This window comes from Otolemur garnettii, unplaced genomic scaffold, assembly GCF_000181295.1.
Source record: "Otolemur garnettii isolate 467f Iridium unplaced genomic scaffold, OtoGar3 scaffold00021, whole genome shotgun sequence".
Taxonomy (NCBI): domain Eukaryota; kingdom Metazoa; phylum Chordata; class Mammalia; order Primates; family Galagidae; genus Otolemur; species Otolemur garnettii.
In genome coordinates this window covers 25,003,061-25,027,576 of record NW_003852416.1, presented here as the reverse complement: position 1 = coordinate 25,027,576, position 24,516 = coordinate 25,003,061, and the positions used below count along the sequence as shown (strand labels likewise).

The 24,516-nt window shown below is 39.6% G+C and overlaps 1 protein-coding gene across 5 annotated transcripts in view; it reads right to left on the bottom strand.

Moving 5' to 3' along the window:
* SORBS1 (sorbin and SH3 domain containing 1) overlaps nucleotides 1-24,516 on the bottom strand; it is a 242,430-nt gene that overhangs the window by 133,135 nt on the left and 84,779 nt on the right. The window lies entirely within an intron of this gene.

Below are 24,516 nucleotides of genomic sequence, written 5' to 3'. Positions count from 1 at the left end.
AATAATAATAGTAATGCAAAGAAAGTAACATTTGCATTGTCAAATAAGAGTATGTCTATTATAGAATGCTTTGACTCTGAGGTTCAGTATGGAGTCATCAATTAACTTTTTCTTATTTTTTTTCCCAAAGTCTCAAAAAATAGACAACTAATATTTATAAATAAAAATAAAAGATAATTTCAAAAAACAGATCATGCCAAATCTTATAGACAGTAGAAAAAGAAGAAATACTTCAAAATCATTCTGTTTAATCTGGATACACCTGATATTAAAATTGGAAAAAATATATTATTATAAAGGGGAAATTACAAACATAATTCACTTTTAAATGAGGATGCAGTATCCTGTATCCTAAACAATGTATTAACAAGTTCAAGTAAAAAATGTTTAAGTAATGTACTTTAGTCAAAATTGAGTCCAATTTATGTGAGAATTAGTCACTATTTTTTTCTAGTCCTTGCCTTCACCTCCTCCCTCCTTCTCCCATGCCCCACCATGTCATTAATTGTCATTAATTATCCTCACATCAAAGTTGAATACATAGGATTTCTATGCCAAGAAAAAATAATTTTAAGGCATAAAGAAATACTTCCTAGAAGAGAAAACGCAAACAATAAACAAATCAATGAGAAAATGTTCACTTAACCTGACTAGTTAAAAAAAAAGTTATTAAAATAATAACCATTTTTCTACTTATAACATTATTCCAAAAATTTTAAAAACTAACATTCAATGTGAGTTAACACAGAGACATTGACTTTTTCCTCCCCGGAAAGTGACACTGTAAATTGTTACCATTATTTTCTGTGCTATACATCAGGAGCGAGGTACCCCAGTACCCCATACCCTTCGTGCTTTGAAGGAATCTACTCCAAAGAAAGAACCTTGAGCAACAATGAAGCTATACACACAGAGATGGTTACCACTGCTTTACGAATAACAATGAAAGCAAAACAAACAAGCAAACAAACAAAACCAATGAAAGCTTAGAGATAGTCTGATGTTCAAAAACAGGGGGACTTATTACTTGTGATAAAGAGCACACAACAGGGAAAAGGCATTCTCCTCATAAGATCAAGTGAACAGAGCAGGTTTGTGTGACATCTATGATTGTACACAAAGCAAAATATATTATGCATATATTTGAAAGGAAATTTGCCCAAATTCTAATAGTGATTGTCGTAGTGTGGAACTACAGGTAACTATTTTCTTTCTTTTCTATTTTCTAAACTGTTTATAATGTGGTTGTTTCTTTTTTAACAAAAAGTAATTGATTTTTAGCTCATACTTGGCACTTGAACGCAATTGTATAATCTTTAGATAGAACATTTAGGAAAAAATTCTAGGCAACAATCTAAAAGGTGCCACTGATAGTCATGTCCATTAGAACACGGTAGCTCTGTGTGATGCAATCTTCCACAGGACTCATAGTAAATGCCTCCAATGTGGAATTTCAACATCAATCATCAGTGATTGCTTTTCGCTTAATGAAGCCAAACTACTCCCAAGAAGTTCCTTATGAGGACAACACAGGGAATAAGATGACTCAAATGTTCAGCCAGACTTCCCAAAGCAATTGCACCAAAACATTTTATCTTAAAATAGTTAGCAGGGGCTGCCAGGTGACAACACACTCAGCACCCCATTGCTCCCCAGGCCTGCTCATTGCCAATTCCCTGCTTCTAACCCAACTTCATGGCATTCCAGAGCCTGGAGCTCCTTCTCAAACTCTTTATATGTATAACTCTGGGCACGCAAGATTTCTCGAACAGGCATTGTGAACCAAAGACAAGTCTTAAATGCACAAACTGGCCCTTTTGTGTTTCCCAAATATGGTTGTGTGTACAGAACCAAAACAAAGCTGTCTAATTGCACCATCCAGTACATTTGGAACCCTCCCCTTAGACAATCTAGATAAATCAAAACAGGGCAGACTCCCAAATTTATTAGATAAAAGCAAAATCTCTTAGTTCTGTTAAATAGTAAACATGTAACCTCAAAATTGCAAAAGCAAGCCCAGGATATAGATGCTACCTTTCTTCTAAAGCAGTCAAGATACAGCTACCTGTCTATAGAGCAAGAATGAAAGCTTTTGTGTTCTTAGGAGAGTCAAGGTTGGGCCACAGGCCACAATATAGATAGACAAGGCTAAGAAGTACTGTGTGTGGCTGAGAGAAAACAATCTTTAAAAGCTGAAAAGCGGTCTGTTAGGGCTTGAAAATGGGAAAGAAGGGTGGGTTGACATGGCAAGAGAGGGGTCCGCTCTTACAGACAATCCATAGTTCCCTCTCAACTTTTCCTTTAAACCGCAAAATCTCTAAGGCTACACGTTTACCACATCATATATTATACAGACATCTGCAGTACAGGCCATACTGTGCTCAGGAATCAGGGAACAGAGGCTCCATTCAGTAAAAAGACTTCGGGTCTTTTGCAAATACATAACTTAAATGCCTCGATTCATAATACTGGCTTATTCAGGAATTGCTTGTTTTCTTTCAGAAGTTTTGAAATTCTACCAAATGTATACTAACGTACCAAAAAGTCAATATGGAACACTAAAAATGTTATCTTTTCGGAGAAAACCTGTCTTCTCAGTGGCATTGGTTTAATAACTGAAATGAAACACATGTGGATAGGCCCAGAATCAATATCCCTGAACCCGGGCCATGGAAGTGAAGGTCCATTAGATCATCAGTGCCTAAAATATCAAGCCTCAGGCCCTGTTACTCACACAGTGAATTATATCACATTAAACTTCTATTATCCTCATTTTCTTGTTCACTAATTTTAAGCAATTTTCAAATATATCAGGTATAAAAGCTGCATCCAAGCACTTGAGAATAAAGTGTAATTTTCTGAAATTTTTTTTAAAAATTAAAATAAAACTACTAAACCATTCAATATAGTACCAAGCTCACAGCAAGTATTCAATAAAGGGGTTTTTTTTGGCATTTTTTGGCCAGGGCTGGGTTTGAACCCGCCACCTCCGGCCTATGGGACCAGTGCCTTACTCCTTTGAGCCACAGGCGCCACCCAATAAAGGTATTTTTTTAATCTATATTGTCTCCCAGACCAGACTGCTTGCAAGTAGGCTGGCATCTATTATACATGTGTGTATGTTTATATAAACATGTATACAAAATCTGTCTATATTCTAGGCACAGAAGGACACCGGCTCAGTGGGTATCTGGTATACACTTCTGACTTCCATTGTTATACATGCCTGCTGGCTGCAGGAAAACAATAACAAAAAGCTAGGGTCAGAAGGACTGGCCAGCCCTGTGCAAAGTCCCTTAATTTGTCAACCGCTGTTTACTCACGCATAAAAGGGAATTAATAATATGACTTTAATAAATTTTTCTTAAGATTAAATTAAAAATTACAGTTGACCCTTGAACACGGACTTGAACTATACAGGTTATCCTTGGATTTTTTTTTTCCAGTGTAATCCAGAGAGAAAATACAGTATTTGCAGGATATGGAACCCAGGTACACAGCGAGCCAACATTTTACTTATTTATGTTTTTACAGTAGTCTTTTATTTTTAATACCTATTATACCATGAATTCATAGGGAAAAGATCCCAGCAGCTCAGGGAGGCAACTTTCCATTCAATGGGATGAAGCTTGCTATGCCTACTATGCCATGAATTCATGGGGAATAGGTTCCAGCACCTTGTGCTCCTGTTCCTCTGGTTCTCTTGGTTCCCCATGTTTGCTATGCTGTATGCCTATTATGCCATGAATTCCCACAGGGAATGAGTTCCAGGAGCTCAGGCTCCTTCCCACTGGTTCTTACAAAGTGTGTTTCTCTGGGTAGAGCAGGCTGGCGCTTCAGTTGAACCCAGGTACCATTCTCTTTGGCTTCCTTCTTTTTCTGATCATTTTCCTTCATGCTTCATTTCAGGAAGCTATCTCAGCTCCTAGAGTGCTTAATATGCTCAATATAAACATTAATCCTCTTGGTAAGAATCTTGCCCTTAACTTGTTTGTTTACAACAATGCCAACAGTATGCTGGGTAACACTGCAGACTCTTCTAGTTTTGCCATGGTAACATTTGTGTGGCATGCCTTTTTGAACAGTACCCATTCCCTTGTTGTCTACAATATCACCTTTCTTGTAGATTTGCATATATGTGGCCAAAAAAACAACTCCATGTTTTCTAAAAGGCCCAGAGAACATGTATCAGGTGCCTCTCCTCTTTCCCTTTATGCTTGTCATCTTGGTGAATTACTGGAAGATGGCGTCTCCCACTGAAAAGTGAGCCAACATTTTACATACTCAAATTCTGCAGAGCCCAGTGGAGGACGTAAGTATGAGAGTATTTGGGTATCTGCAGGGTCCTAAAACTAATTCCCTGTGTACACCAAGGGATGCCTGCATATATGAAACACTGTAAATTGTATTCTAGCAAAGAAATTACCTTATCTAGAGTCCTTTTTATCCTTTGTTGTTTTAATAGACTGATGAATATATAATCACTGCATATTTGGTCCTGAGGTTAATATTACTAGACTTACCTGGACCAAATATCAGGCTTTATGAACTGAAGTAGAATCCAAGAACCAAGAAATTGGTGTCCAGGTCTACCTTTCTATGCAAAGCCAGGCAATGAAGAACACTCTTAATTAAGGCATCATGTTTTAAAAGACTCCAGAGTTGCAGTCTCCTTAGGGTCAGGTCTCAAGGAACCAAAACATTACCATCAAGACCCACTGATCATGCATCATGCACACACTCGGTGCAAGGCCTTGTGCTCACCCTACACAACAGAGAGATGAGCCATCTCTTCATTTGCTAAATGCCGATTGTGAACCAGCCACTTCACATATCATGCCATTTTTACTCCTTAGAGGACACCGAGTAAGGTTTCTATACTCGCTTTGCAAAAGAAGAAACTGAGCTTCAATGAAAGTTAGAAAATTCACTGGAGAGTCTTGCAGAACCAAGTAGGAAAGCTGGAGCACAGATCCTAGTCATGTCTCCGGCTCTGGCTCTGGCTCCGGCTCCCAAGCCCAGGCTCTTTCCACTTCACCAGGGAGGCACAGAACAGTCCCTGCCTGAAGCAAGATGCTCCTGTACAAAGGTTGCTCAGGGAACATAGAGACCTAAAAAGGACAGGTGGATCACCTCAGGGGACTTTTTTTTTTTCAAATCCAGATGCAGTAACAAAATAATCAAATTTATCAACCAAGACATATAGTGCTTGCCCTCAGAAACCTTATATTCTAACTGAGGGAGAGAAGACTATTACCCTTGAAATCTTGGTAAATCACTACAAACCAGCATGGAACATGGACTGACTGCCTTCTGCCGTGGAAACAGCTAAAACAATGACAAGTTTTAAGACTTACATGGGAAAGACCTAGACGCGTGCTGACAAACGCACCCTTTCTGGGGGCTTTAAAAAGTCCTGTAGTTCTTATGATATTAACTTCTCTATAGAAAATCTTCATCAGGAGAAGTAAAAACTGAGTCAGACCATATGCAGCATTTTATAGCAGATTTTAAGAACCATGACACCTACCAACACCTCCCTACATAGCCATACCTTTTAAAAATGTAAAGGAACTCTAGAGTAAGTATAACTTGGATTTGAGTTGCTGCTCTGCCACTTACTAGATGCATGAACTGTGTGCTAAGTCTCAGTTCCTTCATCTGTAGAATGGGAATAACAACAGCCGTCAATATAGTGTTACGGTGAGGATTAAATGAGGTCAAGCATATTCAGCATCTAGTGCAGGGTTAGAAACTGTTCAATAAATTTTAGCTGCTTTTAGCACAATGATCATCATCAACAGGATCTGAGCACAGGGCTCAAAACCACTTTCGCCTCAGCTGGTTTCCAGAGTAGCAGCAGATGTTCTTTTCAGCTACATGGAGGCTGGTATTTTCAAGCTAATTAAAACAACAGTCTCAGTCAGCTCTACTTTCAAAAGCTTACAGCACCCACTCTCTCTCCCTCACGAGGTGATGCGGCCAATCTTTCCCCAACACACAATCCTTCCTATAATACAACTTCCCCTAAGAACAGTCACTACTACTCACTCCTCCCAGGAGTCAACTCTCATCAGTATTACTGGCTAAGTGTCAGTTTATATACATGCTATAAGACTTATTTTCTTCCATATCTTCTGCTTTTAATAAGACTCTTTTCCTCACAAAGTGCCTAGAGTTTCCAAAGTAGTTTCCACCTGGGTAATATTTAGTACATAGCACAGAACATACACAGAACAGACCCAAGTCCAGTTCAGTTGACACAAAGGGTTTGCACTGAAGAGATGTGGTGCTCGTGAACCACAAAATGGCCCTGAATGCCAGGCAGAGGCATTGTACTGGGCCATGAAAACCAAGGTAAGTTCTGTAGAAGTAAAGTTTCCTGATTCAAGACTGCAAAAGTTTGGATGTCTCATCCAAAACTCATGTAGAAATGTAACTGCCTTTGTAACAAAATGAAAAGGTAGGCCCTTTATGAGGTGATTGGGTCAGAGGACTCTGCCTTCAGGAACAGATTAATGTTATCCAGAGAGTGGTTAGTTGTTGCAGGAGCGGGCTCCTGATAAAAGGCAAGTTTGGCCTGACTTCCTTTCTCTGTCTCATGTGCTCTAGCCCTCACACAAGATGTCTTCTACCATGTCCTAAAACAGCAAGGGGGCCCTCAGAAACAGCCCCTTAATCTAGGGCTTCCCAGCCTCCAGAACTGGCAGCCAAACAAACTGCTATTCCTTATAAATGACCCAGCCTGTAGTATTTTGCTAAAGCAGCAGAAAATGAACTAAGACAAAGATTAATCTGGCTGAGGCAGGCAGAATGCACTATAGAGGTGGGGGTCCTGGGGCAGGAAGGGCATGTGGGATGACTGCTTGCCAGCCGGGGCCAGCCAGAGGAGGGAGTGGGCATCGATGCCCAGTGCTTTTTATCAGACCAAAGAGAAGGAAGAATCCCTTAACCACATATACCCTTCTGTGCCCAGGAGAGAAGCTCCCCACACACCATCTTTGCCCATTTGGTTGTAAAAAGCTCCACAGCGGCCTTGATTACAGCAACCACAGGTGACAATTTCTACATTTGTCTTCTCTTTTTTATGGGTAGCAAGAACTACTGCTCGGAGAGAATTTGATCTTCTGAGTATACTCCCTAAATCTCATTCTGCCACTGTCCACTGTGAAGACTTTTTTCTGTCCAATTGCCTTGGTGGCTCACAAGATAAAATTACCAGAAAATAAAAAACATCCAAATAACCTTTAGAGTGCAGAGTCTTACTGACTCAGTAAAGACACTATAGTAGCAACCGCTAAAATGGAACAAAAGGGGACAGAGTTAGAGATGTTTAAGAGATCATTTCCAAACTAACAAATGTTAAAGAGAATGGCTCTCAACACAAAATGACCCTGTTTTCACAATTCACAACTTATACAAATTGAACACACAACGCTGGGGGAAAGGAACTATGCATTTCATTCCAGTTTGTGTATGAGGCTGATAGGGGTTGGTATTGGAGGGCGGGGGGTGTTGAGATTTTGATTAATAAAATATTAAATCCTTCATCCACTGTATAAATGAAGAATTCCAGGTGCTAAGGCAATGACTGCCCTGGGAGCCTCAGCTCTTCACATGCAAAGCAGGGACAAAAGCAGCTCTACCTGACCTGTTCTGAGGATTAATCCCACCAGGTACTTACACACATTGCACAAGTGCTTGGCACACAGGAAGAGCTCAAAAGGTCACCTGTTGACATAACTGATTTCCCTATTTATCCTGTTCTAACTCCAGAAATGAAGCGCAAGGCGAGCTGGAGGTAGGTGGAAATCCTGGTTAATAAAAGACTCCAGTTAGTCACTGTTTTACTATAACCATTTACTGGATCCTGCATAAAGGAGGCAAGGACACTGCCGGGAATTAAGGCTGTTGCCTGGGGCAGAGAAACTCAACACAAACCTCATGGTGACCTCAGCCAGCACCCCACATTTGCACAGAACTTTGCAGGCCACAGGACAGCAGTGTCCTTAGCTATTATGAAAAACCGGTCAGTAATTTAGTTCAATTAAAAAAAAAATGCAATATGGTCTGTCTTTAAGAATGTTTCATAGGCCAAAGACTCAGTGTCGTAGAATTATAAGGCTGAATAGAACCACCATTTCCAAATGTGGTGAGCCTTAAAGTCCTGATCAATATACTGAGATGAGAAAATGCAAATCCAGGCACATATCCTCTCTGAAACAGAAAGTATCCCCCATCCCCCCAAGCCTTTTCAGCAGGACAAGAGGGAAGCAAGTTAGCACTAGATGTTACAATTACTGTGTCAGTGGTCTTGCTCTGCTTTCTAGATGCTAAGCTCCCTGAAGACAGGTATCTATGACTATGACTGTATGACATTTAAGTCACAAAGACACTAAAATATTTCTAAGTTGCTTTTAAAATTACATTGTAGCATTCCCTTCCCCTTCTGAAAAAAAAAAAAAAAGAAAAAACAGTGAGAGTTAAAACCTAAAATTTTGTGACATTTACATAAGTCCAAACATTTCTAAAAGTAAAATCTAACATCTTATATACAAATACTAAGATAGGGAATAAGTGGCTTTTAAGGGAAAAAAACTCATTAATTTAAAGCAAGTTCACAATCACGTATCCCTTGGAGCTTTTGAACTCATTCATTTAATAAAATGTCACTAAATGTGAGGCATTGAATAATGGGTCTCACTGTTTAAGTTCATAGTATATCTTGTATATCTGGAAATCAAACCATCAAAAAATCCAAGAGAGCATTTTAAGAAGATTTTAGAGACGACAGAGAGGATAAAGGTTCCATACAAGAATCTCCACCCCACCCGATCCCATTTTTTAAGTATGCAACAAAAATCCTTCAGGAAAATGTAACTTTAGAACTCTTGGGTTGGTTCCCAATCTGCTTAAAGGGAACTTTGGTATTTGTGGATTTGGGTGAATATATTACACTTCTGGAGGAAATCCAACTTAAGAAGCATATTAACTGTAGACTTTTTTCCTATCTGTTTAATAATAAAAGTAGAAAAATAAGTTTTCATCTATAAAAATGCAAAGTCTAAGTAAATACACTAGATTGTAAAGGAAAATTGAAATATGTCCTTAAAGCTCTTACTAAAAGCAGAAATGAAAAAATACTTGAACTCTCAGAATGGTAATGAAGCATTTCAAATTCCCATCTGCTAATATCACAGCTCTAAAGACTAACCAGCAAGTTTAAATTGGAGAATCAGGTGCAGTAGGGCCTTGGGTAGCCATGAAATCCAGGATGACAACATAAGTTTGCCAACAGACTTTGATAAATTGTCTGACTAGTGGATAGGGACAGAAAAGTCCCAGCAACTCCAGAAGTTACATATACGTGTGATTTAAAACACATTCCTAGTTCTCTGCTGGTTACACCAACATCCAAAGAGAAGGGAGGGAGCAGCAGGCAGGCTTAGGAATGTGCTCCAGACACCAACCACATGAGAATTGGCTGAAAAAGCCCTTTCTTGGAGTCACACAACAGTCAGCATTTACTTATTTAACAGGGACAAGCGGCTGAGTTTTTCCAATGGGGGAAACCCTTCCTTGGCCACTCAGCTCACAACCTCATTAAATTCAGAGTGAAGCCAGCTGCCAGGTCGGCAAAGGGTGACCCAGCTATGGCTCTAGAAATTCCTAGCAAAGAAAATAAATTGAGTGCCTGGGAGCTCATAGATCACAGGCTAGAGGGAGATTTCAAGCAACTGTCAGGAAGATAAGGAAATCATCCTCAGAGTGGAGCTCTTCCAATTTGAAGATTCTCTGCAGTGTTGGGGCTGCAAAACCTAAATGCCGCCTAGCTAAGTTCTTCTGCTCCTGGCTGGTTTCTCTGTAGGATGTGTTGTGTCCACATCCCAGACCCCCCAGACCCACGGCTATCAGAGAGGGACAGCAAATGGAGGAAAGGACAAGACCCAGAAGCAGGGAATCCCCAAAGACAACCTAAACAGTGTGAATGAAAATGCTGTTTCCCAGCTCAAACAATATTTAAATAGGGAAAAAAGAGATCAATTCTTTATAAGCAGCATTAAAATTACAAAGATAGAAATGCATAGAAAATCATTCACTCAATAGGTTGAAAGTTTTATTTAAATTTTATTATCATTTTTTTTTTTTTTTTTTGAGACAGAGTCTCAAGTTATCACCCTGGGTAAAGTGCTATGGCATCACAGCTCACAGCAACCTCAATCTCTAGGGCTTAAGCAATTCTCTTGCCTCAGCCTCCCAAGTAGCTGGGACTATAGGCACCCGCCACAACACCAGGCTATTTTTTGGTTGCAGTTGTCATTGTTCTTTAGCAGGCGAAGCAGGGCCTGAACCCGCCAGCCTCTGCGTATGTGGCCGGTGCCCTACCCTCTGAGCTATGGGCATTAGAAATTTGAATTTGAGAGCATTCTCTGCCATTTTCCTCCTTTGCCAGTAAAGTGATAAACTTCTCTTCCCTTCTCAAAAAAAAAAATTACTTCACTCATTTCTTCTGTCTCTGAAATAATCTACCACAAGTGACATTAAAAAATTATAATTAAACATTGATGTGTTATATGAAATCACTTTTATAGTCAAAGAAATTTTAAAATAATCAAAATGATTGTTTCTCTCACATCTCCGTTTTGGGGTTTTTTTAGGTTTTTTTTCTTTTGGGGGGGGTTTACGTGGTGAGCTATTACGATGAAACATTCTGACTTTTTGTCACTTAAAGGTAAAAATATCTTTAGTGTTTTTATGTAGAGGATGGCCAGGCACAAAGTGACCTCTCTTTGGCGTTGAGTTCATTACTTCATTTATTTATTTATTATTATTTTTTTTTAAGTACACTCTCTAAGACTGTAGAGAGCAGACTGCTCCACTAAAGAACAGTCTGATTTCATTACTTTAAAAGCCAAAAATGCTGCTTCATGTAAGTATGTGGTTGGAAGACCTTAATAAAACCATAATCATCTTTTTTGCAGAGAGCTGGATACTGTCTTTACTTTTACTTCCAAATAAATTATATTATGTTTATTGAATTAAATACTGGTTATAATCCCTAATCCTTAGATCTCTCTTTTCATCCCTTTTCCTCCAAATTTTCTGTTTTATACATTCACAAAAGATTCAGCCAATGATTAGAAATCAATGACTTTCTCAAACCTACGTTTTCTTCTTATACTGAGAAAGTATTTCAAAGTACTACTTGCAATGCTGTTCCTAGTCAATTCTGATTAAGTGGAGATGCAGAAAAAAACAGTGGGAGCATTTTAAAATTATTCTCACATGGGCCCTTCTGCTCAATTTCTGACTTGTATTTCAAAAAATGATTTTATTACACAAATTGAAGACACCATTCAAGTGCCTTGAAGCCTCACATCTCACTCATACATCAGTAAAAACATGGACACAAAGAAAGTCACCTTTGCTCTGAAATTTTCATTATAAATTTAAATTCTCTGTATTTAAAAATACTTTCAATTTAGATACATAATGCTAACGTTTGGCTGTACTACTAGAGGGCCTCAGTAAAATGCTGTACACTAATCACCTGGGGTGGCGGCACTTGTCTAAAATGCAGATTACAGGTTCTTTGCTCAGATGGACTGTATTCCTGGTGCTGATCTAGTTTAAGGTTAGACTGTGAGAAACACTGGTCACTACCACCAAGTTACTGGAGCACTAAGTATTAACTGCCCATGCTTAACCCCAAACCATCACACAAAGCTGGAAATGTTCATGAATTTGTTCCACCACTTTAAATAGAATTTATAATTTGGGTTGATTGTGTCAGAATTTCATTTAAGCAGGGAGACAGTTTTTTCTTTCTTTTCTGTAGAATGTTCACGGTGAATAAAACAATGTGTGAATGTAATTCCACTTGCAGGGCTTGCCAGTCAGACTGCTGCCCCATCTGTATAGTCTGGCACAAGGTTTCCAAGCGAGAAATTTATTAGGTGTGTACTCATCTATTAACCTAAATATTTCCATGCTGGATGTCTGAGAAAGCAAAAAATTCAAACATATCTTAAATTTAAGGCTATTTTATGATATAATCCATAAAATGACTATAACCTTAAAAAAGGTTATATATGACACATCCCTTAATGCCATGTAAATTGCAAATGTTTATTTTTTTAATTACACAGGCTTTGATTTCTAACAGTCCATTAATACTTTATCCTATCATTTTGTTGTAAAGGGGAAATTTACCTCTTGTGTCAAATTCTTAAAAGTCCCAACGTGTTTTCACTAAATACAGTCTCATGGATTATTTGGCAGCTGAAAATAGTCTCTCATGAAGAAAAAGCGATTAAAACTAAAAGCTTCAAAAGTGGTTGAGTATTAAACTTTTTTAAAAGAAAAGTCTCTTATTTATCTCATTTTTAAGAGTGAATTTTTTTAATTTAAAAGGTTTTATTTTTTAAAGCATTTTTTAACAAAGGAAACATAAGCATACAACTAAAACATCTGAAAATTAAATAAAAAGATCCATAATGTTACACTCTCATATTATTTTGCTTAATTTCTTTGTAGTCCTTTATATTACCTGGGTATGTTCATAGACTATGCATAGTATTGCCTCATAAAGATTTTTCCCCCTTGCTGTAAAAGATATATTTTTTCTATTACATTTTATTATTTAAAAAAAAAAAAAGAATTTTCCAGACCTTAGAAATCTAAAGGTCCAAATTTCCACAAATATCACTCATACCCTGGTGAACCTGCCTCTGATCCAGGTAATTGCAAAACTTCAGTACCAAACCACTCTGTGATGTTAAACTTTTTCCTCTGGTGGGGAGGGAGATACATACTCAAAGTTCTGTTCCCATTTCTTTGAACAGTAGCTTAATCTATTTTATTAATTGTAATTTTAAAAAGTCTATTGTTATTATCAAGAAACCCCATGCTGGGTCGGCACCTGTGGCTCAAGTGGCTAAGGCGCCAGCCATATACACCTAAGATGGTGGGTTCGAATCCAGCCCGGGCCCGCCAAAATAACAATGAGGGCTGCAACCCAAAAATAGCCAGGTGTTGTGGCGGGCGCCTGTGGTCCCAGCTACTTGGGAGGCTGAGGCAGGAGACTCACTTGAGCCCAGGAGTTGGAGGTTGCTGTGAGCTGTGATGCCATGGCACTCTACCCAGGGGGATAGCTTGAGGCTCTGTCTCAAAATAAATAAATAGCCCCTAATGAGGGGCTTACAATCCAAGGCATCAAGGGTGCATAAAAGCAAGACAATGATTATTTTTAAAGTGACATGATGCCTGACCAGTATCCACGAACTGCTGCAGAGAGACTGAAGAGAATGTGACCCCTTCCACCCAAGAGATGAACTGAGAGCTAGTTAAGGACTCTTCACATTGTTCACCTGTATTTCACAGCACAAATTTCAAAAAACTGAAAATTTTTTAAGTCTGCAAATGGAGGCATTAAAAGGTAAACATCAGTAAAACAAAGTTTTGGAAAATTTGGAAAGAAATTTTTAAAACCTTTTTATAGTTTACTGTTGGGGTCACCCTCCAATCTCCAGTGGCTGTTTTGAGTCCAGGTGTTTATTCCCTTAACCTGGCTCTTGTCAACTCAAGTGGTAAAGATATCCTTAAGTTCACTAAACAGGTGGCTCTTTTTAACACCCACACTAGTGCTGAAGGGGGCTGGCAGGATTTTTTGGTGGCCAAACTTGAGCCAGAGTCCTAACAGAGAGGCAGTATCCTCCCGGTTCCAGCAAGGTAGTGACAGGTAATCAAGATGAGAGAACCTTAAGGAACTGGGTCCTCATAGGTGGCTCATGGTCATGAATGTCCTATTCTTCCATTGCTAATCCTTGGCAATTCTGTGCTTTCATTTAATGACAGAGGCCTGTTCTTCCTCCATCCCGCCTTCATTCCACCCCCCGCCCCAGGTATGGTGATTTAGAATGCTGGCTCAAATTCAAATATCAGCTCTACCACTTACTGGCTGTGTGACCCTGGGCAAATTATCCTGGTTTCTTCATCTGTAAAATGGGACAAACACAGTATCCATCTCATGTGGTTGCTACAAGACTTAATTGGGATAATACAGGTAAAGCACAGAGTCGGGCATGGTAGAAGGGCTTAATAAATGACAGGTATCACTCAAGGCACTTGCTGTCTAGCCCATACTTTGTCTCACATAGGTGATAGCTCCTGCATCATTTATTCTCCCTCAAGCCAGGCATAATAACTCTCTGAAGATAGGGTGGGGCAGCCTGCACACCCTAGCATGCTCTCTGGTCATTGTAGTGCTCTGCTTTTTCGAGATAGCCAAAAAATATGTTTCCTTTGTTTATCTAGCTATGAGGGGCCTTTGAAAACTCCTAGGAGTGAGAGGCTCTCTTACACTTACTTGGAACTCTCTCCACACCTTGTGAAGTATAAAGTATCCAATAAAAATCATTGGGTTTATTTGTTGTGAAGGACCTCAGAAATGATCTCATTTGACACCTTCACTATATGGATGAGAAGGCAGTCCAGGTGGAAAAGGAGAAGCCTGCCCTCAAAGCTGGAGTGAGCTTGGGACCCGGACAAGGATAAAACAAGGGCTCTAACTCCCAGTCCAGTAATGTTTTCCCAAAGGATGCAGCCCTGAGTCAAGACACAGCTAATTGGCTTTACCTTTCTACAGGCCAAATAGGTAGGAGAACGTCATGGTAATGTCACATTTAAAGAGGAGCAAAATTCTTTATTCACTGCAAATATTCTTTCTGAATTTTAACACGGTGCCTTGAGAGAGTGACAGGGCAATAAATATTTTGTTGATTTTGTATAAAAAGGCAAATGATACTAGAAAATAAACCCTCACTTTGGAAATTTCTCCTAGATTCAAATACTTGCCACCTACAAAGACTTCATGGAATGTCCTGGATAATAAAATACACTAATTAGGTAATTCAATTTTTAAAGAATGAAAGATACCATGAAATGAAATATGCTAGCATCCTTTGTTTTTTTTTCCCTTATTGTCCTGAGTAGACTGCCATGGTGTCGTAGACCACAGCAGCCTCAAACTCTGTGCTCAAGAGATCCTCTTGCCTCACCCTCCCAAGTAGGTGGGCTACAGGCGCCCACCACAATGCCCAGCTAGTTTTTTCTATTTTTAGTAGAGAAAACCACAACACCCTGTTAGTTTTTTCTATTTTTAGTAGCTTCTTGCTTGGGCTGGTCTCTACAGAACTCCTGAGTCCAGGTGATCCACCTGACTTGGCCTCCTAGAGTGTTAACGATTATAAGTGTGAGCCACAGTTCCCTCCCGGCCTACGTAAGGTGTATTTTTCCAAGGACCAAAAGGCATCTAGAGAGCATCGATTTGGGCCTTAATTGCCATGATTCTGTAACATACCACACAACCCAGACTCTTTAGGATCGCCCCAGGTTCAAATTATCTACCTCTTTGTATCAATAAGTTTAAAAATCTCCCCCAAATTTCTATTTTTCAGAAACTGGTAACTGAATAAATCTCATGTAGAAGCATTATAATCAAAAATAAAAGTAAGTCACAACAGACTGAAATAACCACAAGAGGAAGGCTCTCTGGGTTACCAACAGAAGCATGTGCACATGAAAAGAACCAATTATACCCACAGCTATAGACGTGACACTTATTTGTTAGAGCCCCCAGTGCAGCCAATGTGACAGCAGACACAGCTTGAGCAACAATGCAAAATCGGCAACCAGAATCTTCACCCATATTCATGAGAAGCAATTGGCAAGAAGGATAGATAGCACAGATTTACAAAAAAAAAAAAAAAAAAATCAATTTTCTAGGTATACTCAGAGGTCAGAAAACACTGAATTCAAACCCCTACACTTTCTATATTGCCAGAATAAACTATCTTCAACTGCCTTTTTAAAGTTAAAAACAAATACTGGAATATGATGTTGTTCACACATATGGGATTACGAGGGAACATAAGACCTCAGACAGCCTCAAAGTTGGCTTCAGGAATATCATCTCTACTTTATACTGATTTTTTTCCAATGAGCTCTGGGGTGGGAAAAAAAGGAGGATTTAGGGTTAACAGTCATGCAAGTTACCAAAAACTCCATTAACTAGAACTCTTTATTTTCTATGCATTCCTATTAAAGTTTTACTGCAGAATAATTTATGAGATGTCTGAGGCGTGTTGTGAAAAAAATATGTCTGACATTTAAGACTATTTTAAAACATCTCTCTTGTAAAAAGAGCCGGAGGTGTGGCAAGTTTGGGCCTTGCTCTGCCTGGGGTAGAGTCAGAATTTTCAGCAGTTTGGGGCAGGGAGCTGGCCCAGCTTCAAAGGCCCAGCCTGGCTCTCCACACACCCTGAGGCGCCATTGGGCAAAGACAGCATCTCTGTTCCTATCTGGGGCCTCAGCCCTCTGCTTGCCCTTCAAGGTTCCCTGCTGCCTAAGGAAACATGTGAAATATTTCCGTGAAGGGCCTGCTGTGTGGAAGCAACAGGAAATAAAGGTTTACTCCAGCGACTCCCTGCTAACCAGGAGGCAGGGGTCCATCTGAGAATTACAGTTTTCTAAGCGACTTGTTATTTTTACCAGATGTTTTCAAAGGCAGGTCTTGTGCACAGTATTTGAGAGGTATTTTTGGTTTTTGGAATAGAAAGTAGTTAACCATAAGACATATTTTAATTGAGTATTAAAAGCCAACCCAAATTCAAATTGACGTGGGGGAAATAAAAATGACTTCAATTTTCTTAGGGCTTAAGAGAAATTAAACATTCAAATACTCTGAAACTTCCTGAAGGAAATAAAATCAGTTCTTAGAAAATACAACCTTTACTATCTTTGAACAAAGCTGTCAGGGCTAAAGAGACACTAGACCAGCATGACCCAAATAGACAAACTGGTGTTAGGGGCACCCTCAGGTCCCATCATAACCCCTTCTGCCACCACCACCATTTGGTACAGGCACTTAGGCAAAGAGCTCCCTTTCCTGTTACTCCCACTGCCAGGCTGTGCCACATATATGAGAAATGTTCCCTCTCCCTCTTCCCTACCAGCTAAGCTGCCTCATCACATCCTTTGAAGAGGATCTCATCTCTTTCCAAAAGATTTCTGGGACGGATGGATCTCAGAAAGAAACGGATAACCAATGTCCACAGCCCCGACCCACTTAGACATGGAGAGTGCGTGTTTACAATCTTTATCTCTTCCTACGTATACAATCTGCATTGTTTTATTATCAATTTATATATCTTCCTAGCGTGCTGTGCTATTTTCTCCTGTGTACTGGTGGCTCAGTACAACATATCTGTAGCTTAAGACATGAATTCTAGAAAGGTGTATTTTCGGCTTTGTCACACAGGGAAAGCCTGAAGGACGTGAGGGGCCTTCACCTAAGAAAATGTGCAGTGGGGAGACTCGGGCTGCAGACGGAGTCACATTCTGCCTCCTCCATTTCCCAGCTGCTATCTAAGGGAAGGTGCTTTGCCTCTTTCGGCTGCACTTTCCTCTTCTGCAAAGTGTGACATCATAACACCAACGCTTGGGTTGTTATCATGATTAAATGAGCTACGTGCACGACCAGGTACACGGAGGAATCAAGTCCTGCGTCATCGCTGCTGCTTTTCCCAGTCCCTGCCCACACCCTTTATAAATAGTTCCTTTATTGAAACACGCATTAAATTACCTGATTTGAATGTGCCACATGTTTCCTGTCAGGCCTCCAATATGCTCAGTAAATGACATTTTCCTTTCCTTATCTTCCCCACCTTGCCTCTAATATACCATTTTATATGTAAGAAAAACTCACTTCTTTCAAAAGTATACTCTTCGATGTTTAGTTATTTCTGTATTTTCTCCATGGTCAACCTGCTCTGTAAGTCTGGTTTACCCAAATTATAAATTCTGGCATCATGTCTCATTTAATCCATACTTGAAGTTTCTGAATTTCTCACTGATTTTCAGGGTCATAAAAATCTCATGGCTCAAAGTGCCCTTGGATCAGCTAGGCCAGCGTTTCCCAAAACGTTGCACAAAACATTGTCTTCTCAGAAGAATTAGCAGGTATGAGGCAGCAAATGTGTTCTCCTGTCTCGCAAGCTTACAACATCCTTCCATAAAGACTCTCAAAGATCCTCAATGACATATTTAGGTATCTGAAAAGTCATGTCATAAAGAATTCTGTTTAAATTAGCCAAAGCACTGCAGGGGTGGCAGGGAGAGCTGCCTGATATGGAGCTTACTGAACTTTGTGGAGTGATAATGTTCTATACCTTGATAGAGGTTTAGATTATTCCAATATATGTACACATTTGTCAAAACTCAGCAAATGTACACTAAGTATTGGTACATTCCATTGTATATAAATTTTACCTCAAAAAAAAAAAATCCGGCAGAAAAAGAATTAGCTGAAGTAGCATTTCATTAACTTATTTGGATACAGAAGAACCCTTCAATCATCCTTACCCCAGTAGCACCCAGTAACATCCTGTAGAATAAATCTCTACAAAACAGCCTGTAGTCTCAGCTACTTGGGAGGCTGAGGCAAGAGAATTGCTTAAGCCCAAGAGTTGGAGGTTGCTGTGAGCTCTGATGCCACAGCACTCAACTGAGGGTGACAAAGTGAGACTCTGTCTCAAAAAAAAAAAAAAAAAGAAAGAAACAAAAAAAAATCTACAAAATATCTAGAAGGGAAGTGTAAAGGAAAACTTGCTTTCCTAAAGTCAGTGGGATGGTAGATGGTGGAGCAGCCTCTTAGGCCCTTGCTCTCATGACTACACCAAAGATTCCCGAACTTCAGCATCCAGCAGTCACCAGAAAGGCTTGTTAAAGGGCAGGCTGCTAAGCACCACCCTGACTTTCTAATTCAGCGGGTCCAACTTGCACCTCTGACTAGTTCCCAGGCTGCTGCTAGGAAGCACACTTTAAGAACCGCTGGGCCACACCCCTCTGTAGCAGTACAGGGGATAAAAAGTGCCTGCCCTAAAGGGGAAAGATCTACTGCGGAGGCCAGGTTTCATAAATAACACTTTAACACCCAATGCCATATCTAACTGCCAGTCAAATGAGCCTGAGTCAAAGAAAGACAAGGTTGGAAAGAGCAAACTGAAGGATAGGAAGGCCTGGGTAAGAAAAAGAGGAATGGAAGAGCATTCAAGTGGAAACAATGGCTTCTATCGTGCCAATATTTGTGTTTGTGGGATCATAGCCTTTGGAGCTGGAAGGGACCTGGCCTGTGTATCTTTGGAGAGCATTCTGGCTCTTACATTTAAATATGGGTGTGACTGCTATTTCAAAAATTCACAGCAAAACACTTAATGCACAATAAGAGTAGCTCTTCTCCAAATAAGTGATTTGGAGGAGCCAACAAAGGTCATCTTGTTCCCTTTCCATGTGTGGCTTTACCTTCCCTGCTTGCCCCAATACACTGACCTAAAGATCATGCTGAGCTGTTGTCTAAGGACAGCTGGCTCATGCTTTTCCTGGGCAGCAGGAAGTAGGGGGCAAAGGAGTCAAAGTAGGCCTTCTGTAAGAACCATTCTAATGAAGCTTTGATGAAATGAATGTATCTAGACATTCCCTCCACACCCCACTCTATTCCCTACCAACAACAATGAGAATTCAAGGAAGAGATTTCAAGAGTAGGCCATTAAAAAATTCTTCAAAACAATAACCAAGGATGAAAATACCACTCTCAGGCATATAGTGCACGCCTGTAGTCCTAGCTACTCTGGAGGCTGAGGCAGGAGGATCACTTAAGCATAAGAGTTTGAGGCTGCAATGAGCTATGATTATACCACTACATTCTAATCTGAGTAACAGAATGAAACACCATGTCTAAAAAACCAACCAATCTCTATGATCATGTCAGGAGCTCCCATGAATCACTGTGCCCACAAATTTCAGTTTTGCAATGCTGTTGCTAGCTACTGCTGTCAAAGGAATAGTGATGACCTCATTGGAGTAGGGAGCCAATAAGCCTGCTCTAATTCACTCATGTGCATTTGTGAGCATTCGGTGAACACAAGGCAGGATGTAAATAAACAACCAAGAGGTAAACTGCCCTCCCAGTTAAAGCAGAGAAAGCTTTAGGGCGTGAGTCAGGAGGAGAGTGAGACAAAGAACACTGGAGGTTAAGTGAGGAAGGTACATCCAGGGGACCGTGACAATGACAGGAGGAAACGGAAAGCAAGAGAAATGAGAGAAGGAAGGAAGAAGAGAGGGTCCGTGAGCACCCGCCCCTTGGCAGGCACTACTGTGCCCTGCACATACTCTCGTCAGTCATCCTCAAGAAGTCCCACAAGGTGGATCCATAAATGAAGGCACTGTAAATGGAGAACCATGGTCAGGCAGCCAGAGAACACCAACTGCGGGCTTTTTAGTGCTGGTTTGTCTGATTCCAAAAGTGGTAGTCTTGGATGATGTAAGACCCTGAAACATCCACCACCAAAAGTCAACCAAATCAGAGTAAGGGCACTTTTCTGTCTTTTCCAAAGATTCTGTTTATAACTTAAAACATGGTAAAATCATTCACTAAATATTGACTCATACACATGAGCTAAATATATATTTTCCTAACTATAAATACTCAGGTATTATAATATTCTAAATTAATTACGTATAGGTTATGTTTTTGACCATTTGTTAAAAATTATCATCATTGACAATATATTTTATGCCTTCAGAGGAGTTTGAACATATGAGTATACTGGCCTGAAACAACATTTTCCCTTTTCTCCTCAGGATGTTACACAAATGCAACAAGGAAATAGAGAAGAGGAGGATGAATGTGGCATTTGAATAAATCTAGGAGACAAATATAACCCAAAGACTCAAAAAGTGTGATGGTTTCTAAAAGCTACTGAAAGTGGCGGAGAAACATGCAGACATCAGCACATCTTAGGATTCATGTTTCCAGATCAAATGAAATGACAGAAATACAGACGAACCTGACTACATGACCACACTGGTCTATATGCTTCATACAGACTGCTGTGTTTTCTTTGTTTTAGAGATGGGGTCTTGCTCTGTCACTCAGGCTGGAGTGTGGTGGCACCATAATAGCCTTGAACTCCTGGGCTCAAGCAACCCTCCTGCTATTGTCTCCCAAATAGCTGGAACTACTGGCGTGATCCACCATTCCCAGCCAGATCACTGTTTTCAATTATTACTTACATCTTACCTACAAGATAAATACTGCTTTATGAGAGAGGAAACTGAGGCATAGAGAGATTAAGTAACTAGCCAAGATTACGTAGCCCATATGTAGTTTATATTTTATACATATATATATGGTTTATATACACTATTATAAATGGAGAAACTAGGATTTAAACCCAGGCCCTTGGACTCCAGAGTCCTAATTGTAAACAGTGAGATAGATAGTGTATCTTACAGCAGATATACAAAATTATTCATTATCTTTTATGGGCAAAAGATTAATGAAACAGCCTAAATACCATTCATGGGCAATTCTTTATGTATTATGAAACATCTATTCATTGAAAAACTAGACAGATGGGCGGCGCCTGTGGCTCAAAGGAGTAGGGCACCGGCCCCATATGCCAGAGGTGGTACGTTCAAACTCAGCCCTGGCCAAAAACTTCAAAAAAAAAAAAAAAAACTAGACAGATGTGAAGGAGAACAAGGTAGCCCAATATATGATGTGGAACAATCTCTGAAAATAGCAAAAATAGCCCAAAAACTACAACTTGAACTTTACCTTAGAATTGAAAACAATGTAACCTAAACCTCTGTACTCTCATATTAATTTGAAATTAAAAAGTGCTACAAAATATGATAGATAGTAAGCTGTCATTTGTATAGGGAAAATAAATATAGACACATATTTACAAATGCCTAGAAAATCTCCAGAGAAGTAGAGACAAAATGGTGCTCAGGATTGCTTCTAAAGAGGGAGATCAAGGTATGAGAGAGGTAGAAGAGGTAGAGGTACTTTTCACTGCAACCATTTTTCTAATTTTTAAATCTTGCACATCATCATGTATCAACTATTAATTTAAAGCAAATTCAAAAACTTTTCCAACCTAATTCACAGTGGAGAGGGTGGGTAGAGTAAAAGTAATCTCTTATGACAAAAGTCCTCTGTGTGCTCCATACAGAGACCTGAATAACTTCCTGCAGTCTTCCGCAGTAGAGACTCTAAAATGCTGGGGGCGGGGGGGGATTGTACAACCCAAATTGTACAACCCACTTTTTTCAACCAAGATATTCTGTTTCTTAAAAATGCAGTGAACTGATAGTAGGAAAGAAGAATTCCCTGTGTAGCTTATAGAAAGAGATGTTTCTATATTTATGTGTGGAGTATATATGAGAAAATCCAAGAAATGCACCGCCCCCCAAATGAAATAAAGATGGCAGGTAATGAACCAGCAAAACCACTGTGAGGCCAAAATAGAAATGGACATGTCACCTCTATGTCACTAAAGAAACGGAGTCTCTCATGTCCTACAAAGCATGCAAGGCATCTTGCCTTGCCAAATTTAAACAGAGATATTATTTTTAAGCTACTATAATTAGTTCCCATTTGTCTGTGAATCAGCCTTTATGAGGCAATAGCATCTAAGCCCCATCAGATGAAACATGAGGCTACATCATGTCTGTTTATTATTTTGAAAAGAAAGGGAGGGTGCCAAGTTTCCTGCAACACCCAATTCAAACACTGAAATTTGGAGGACAGAATGTCCTGTTGTCCACGTTTGAAGATAGGAATATATTTTCATCTAATACATCAGAATCCCAGGTTCAGCTGGCAACAGGAAGGAATTGAATTCCAGAGCTCAAAAATAGGACTTAAGTACTAAAGCACCTTTCATTGCTCATATAGGATAATATTTATATTTTAACCCCTTATGATGCAACATTTTTTTAAAGTGCCCATGTTTGTGAACAAACACAAAAACATTTAATCTAACATTGTCTAAGTGACATGAAATTGGCAAATATTTTAAAGCTATTTTTATATCCCCAGATATGTTAGTTTCCTAATTAAATTTCTCAAGAGCAATGATGAGTTTCAACCCCACATAGGAGGAAAAGGGAGCATTCCAATTTAGCCTAAGCTAGTCCCTGAATGAGAGAGAGATGGTTCCTCTAACAGGCTCGGAAATAAGGTATTAAAACACAGTAAAACCTTTTGGTCTCCAATGGAAATCTAACCAGAGAGCAAACAACTCTAACTAAGGCACTTAGAGTCTGGAAGAGGTTTAAATGGGCTACCTTAGGAGTCCCGGTTAGAGGGAACAAGTTCAATGCTATCATTTGCAGACAGCATCGGTTAGGTTAGCGGAGTCAGCAGTAGGCCAGGAGATCGTGGCACATGCGAATGAGGGTGCAAAAGAGGGAGGTAAGCTGTTCACTTCCCTCCAGATTTATACAGTAAGGCTTCATATTTTCATGCATGCCCATATGCCCTCAATAAATGTATATAGGTCACCTGTGCATGTATCTTTTGTAGCAAGTATCATAAATTCTGGTCTTAGTTTTAACATTTACTAGCCTGGCTCCCTTCAGCAAACCATTTTAATCCATCAGAATTTCATTTTTTCCTCCTCAAGTACAACAAAAACCAGTAACAACAAATAGGGGATGGAGAGGGGAAGAATAATCCTGCCCTCATAGGAATTCTATAGAAACCAAAACCTCACAGGAATTCTGTAAGAACCAAAGTGAAATAATAATTTTATAGTTTTCAAAATTGAGTAAACATTTATCAATGTTTCTTCATGCCAGGCATGATGTGTTTTACAATTCTTACTTTTAACAGTCCTCCAATAAGGGTACCATTATCATCATTATCCTTGTTTTATAGATAAGAACATTAAGGCCCAGAGCAGTTCAATAAGTTGCCCAAAGTTACATAGTAGGATCTGACTTTTAGCAGCCAGAGTCCAGAGTATGTGCTATGATATACTACACTATCATGTTTATTATTATAGTTATTATAAAGCCTACCATAATTATTATTCTATTAATACTATGACTACCCTTATATTCATCCCAACTTCACAAATGAGGAAAACAAGGTTCAGAGAGGTAAGTTACAAGCCAAAAGCATGTAAACAGCAGAGAACCAAGACTTGAAATTGAGTCTATGTGACTCCAGACCCTGTGCTCCTAACCACAAAGTTAATAAACCTCAATCCACAAATATTTACCCTGCATCTACTGTGCTCCACACTCTGTGTTCTAAAACACTGTTTTTTTAAAAGATAAGGTGGCAGTTGTTCCCCAGGAGCTGAAAGGTTTGCCCCACCCACACTCTGCAGGACAAAGTCCGAGCCACAAACAGCAGGTGCCCAGTAAGAACTGATGCCAATGAGGAAGATGATGACAGAAATATTTTAAATGTTGGGCTCTAGCTTCAAAAAGGAATTAGACTACTCAATTTGGAGGGGGAGTAAGGTCTACAGGGCAGAGTCCTAAGTGTTTCTAAAACAATGTGAACAGGTGTGACCCCGCTCATTCCTACTATCTTTTCAACTCCTGAGGTCGGGTGACCAGCTCACCTGTTGGGCTGAACTTTCTTTGTAGTCTCAT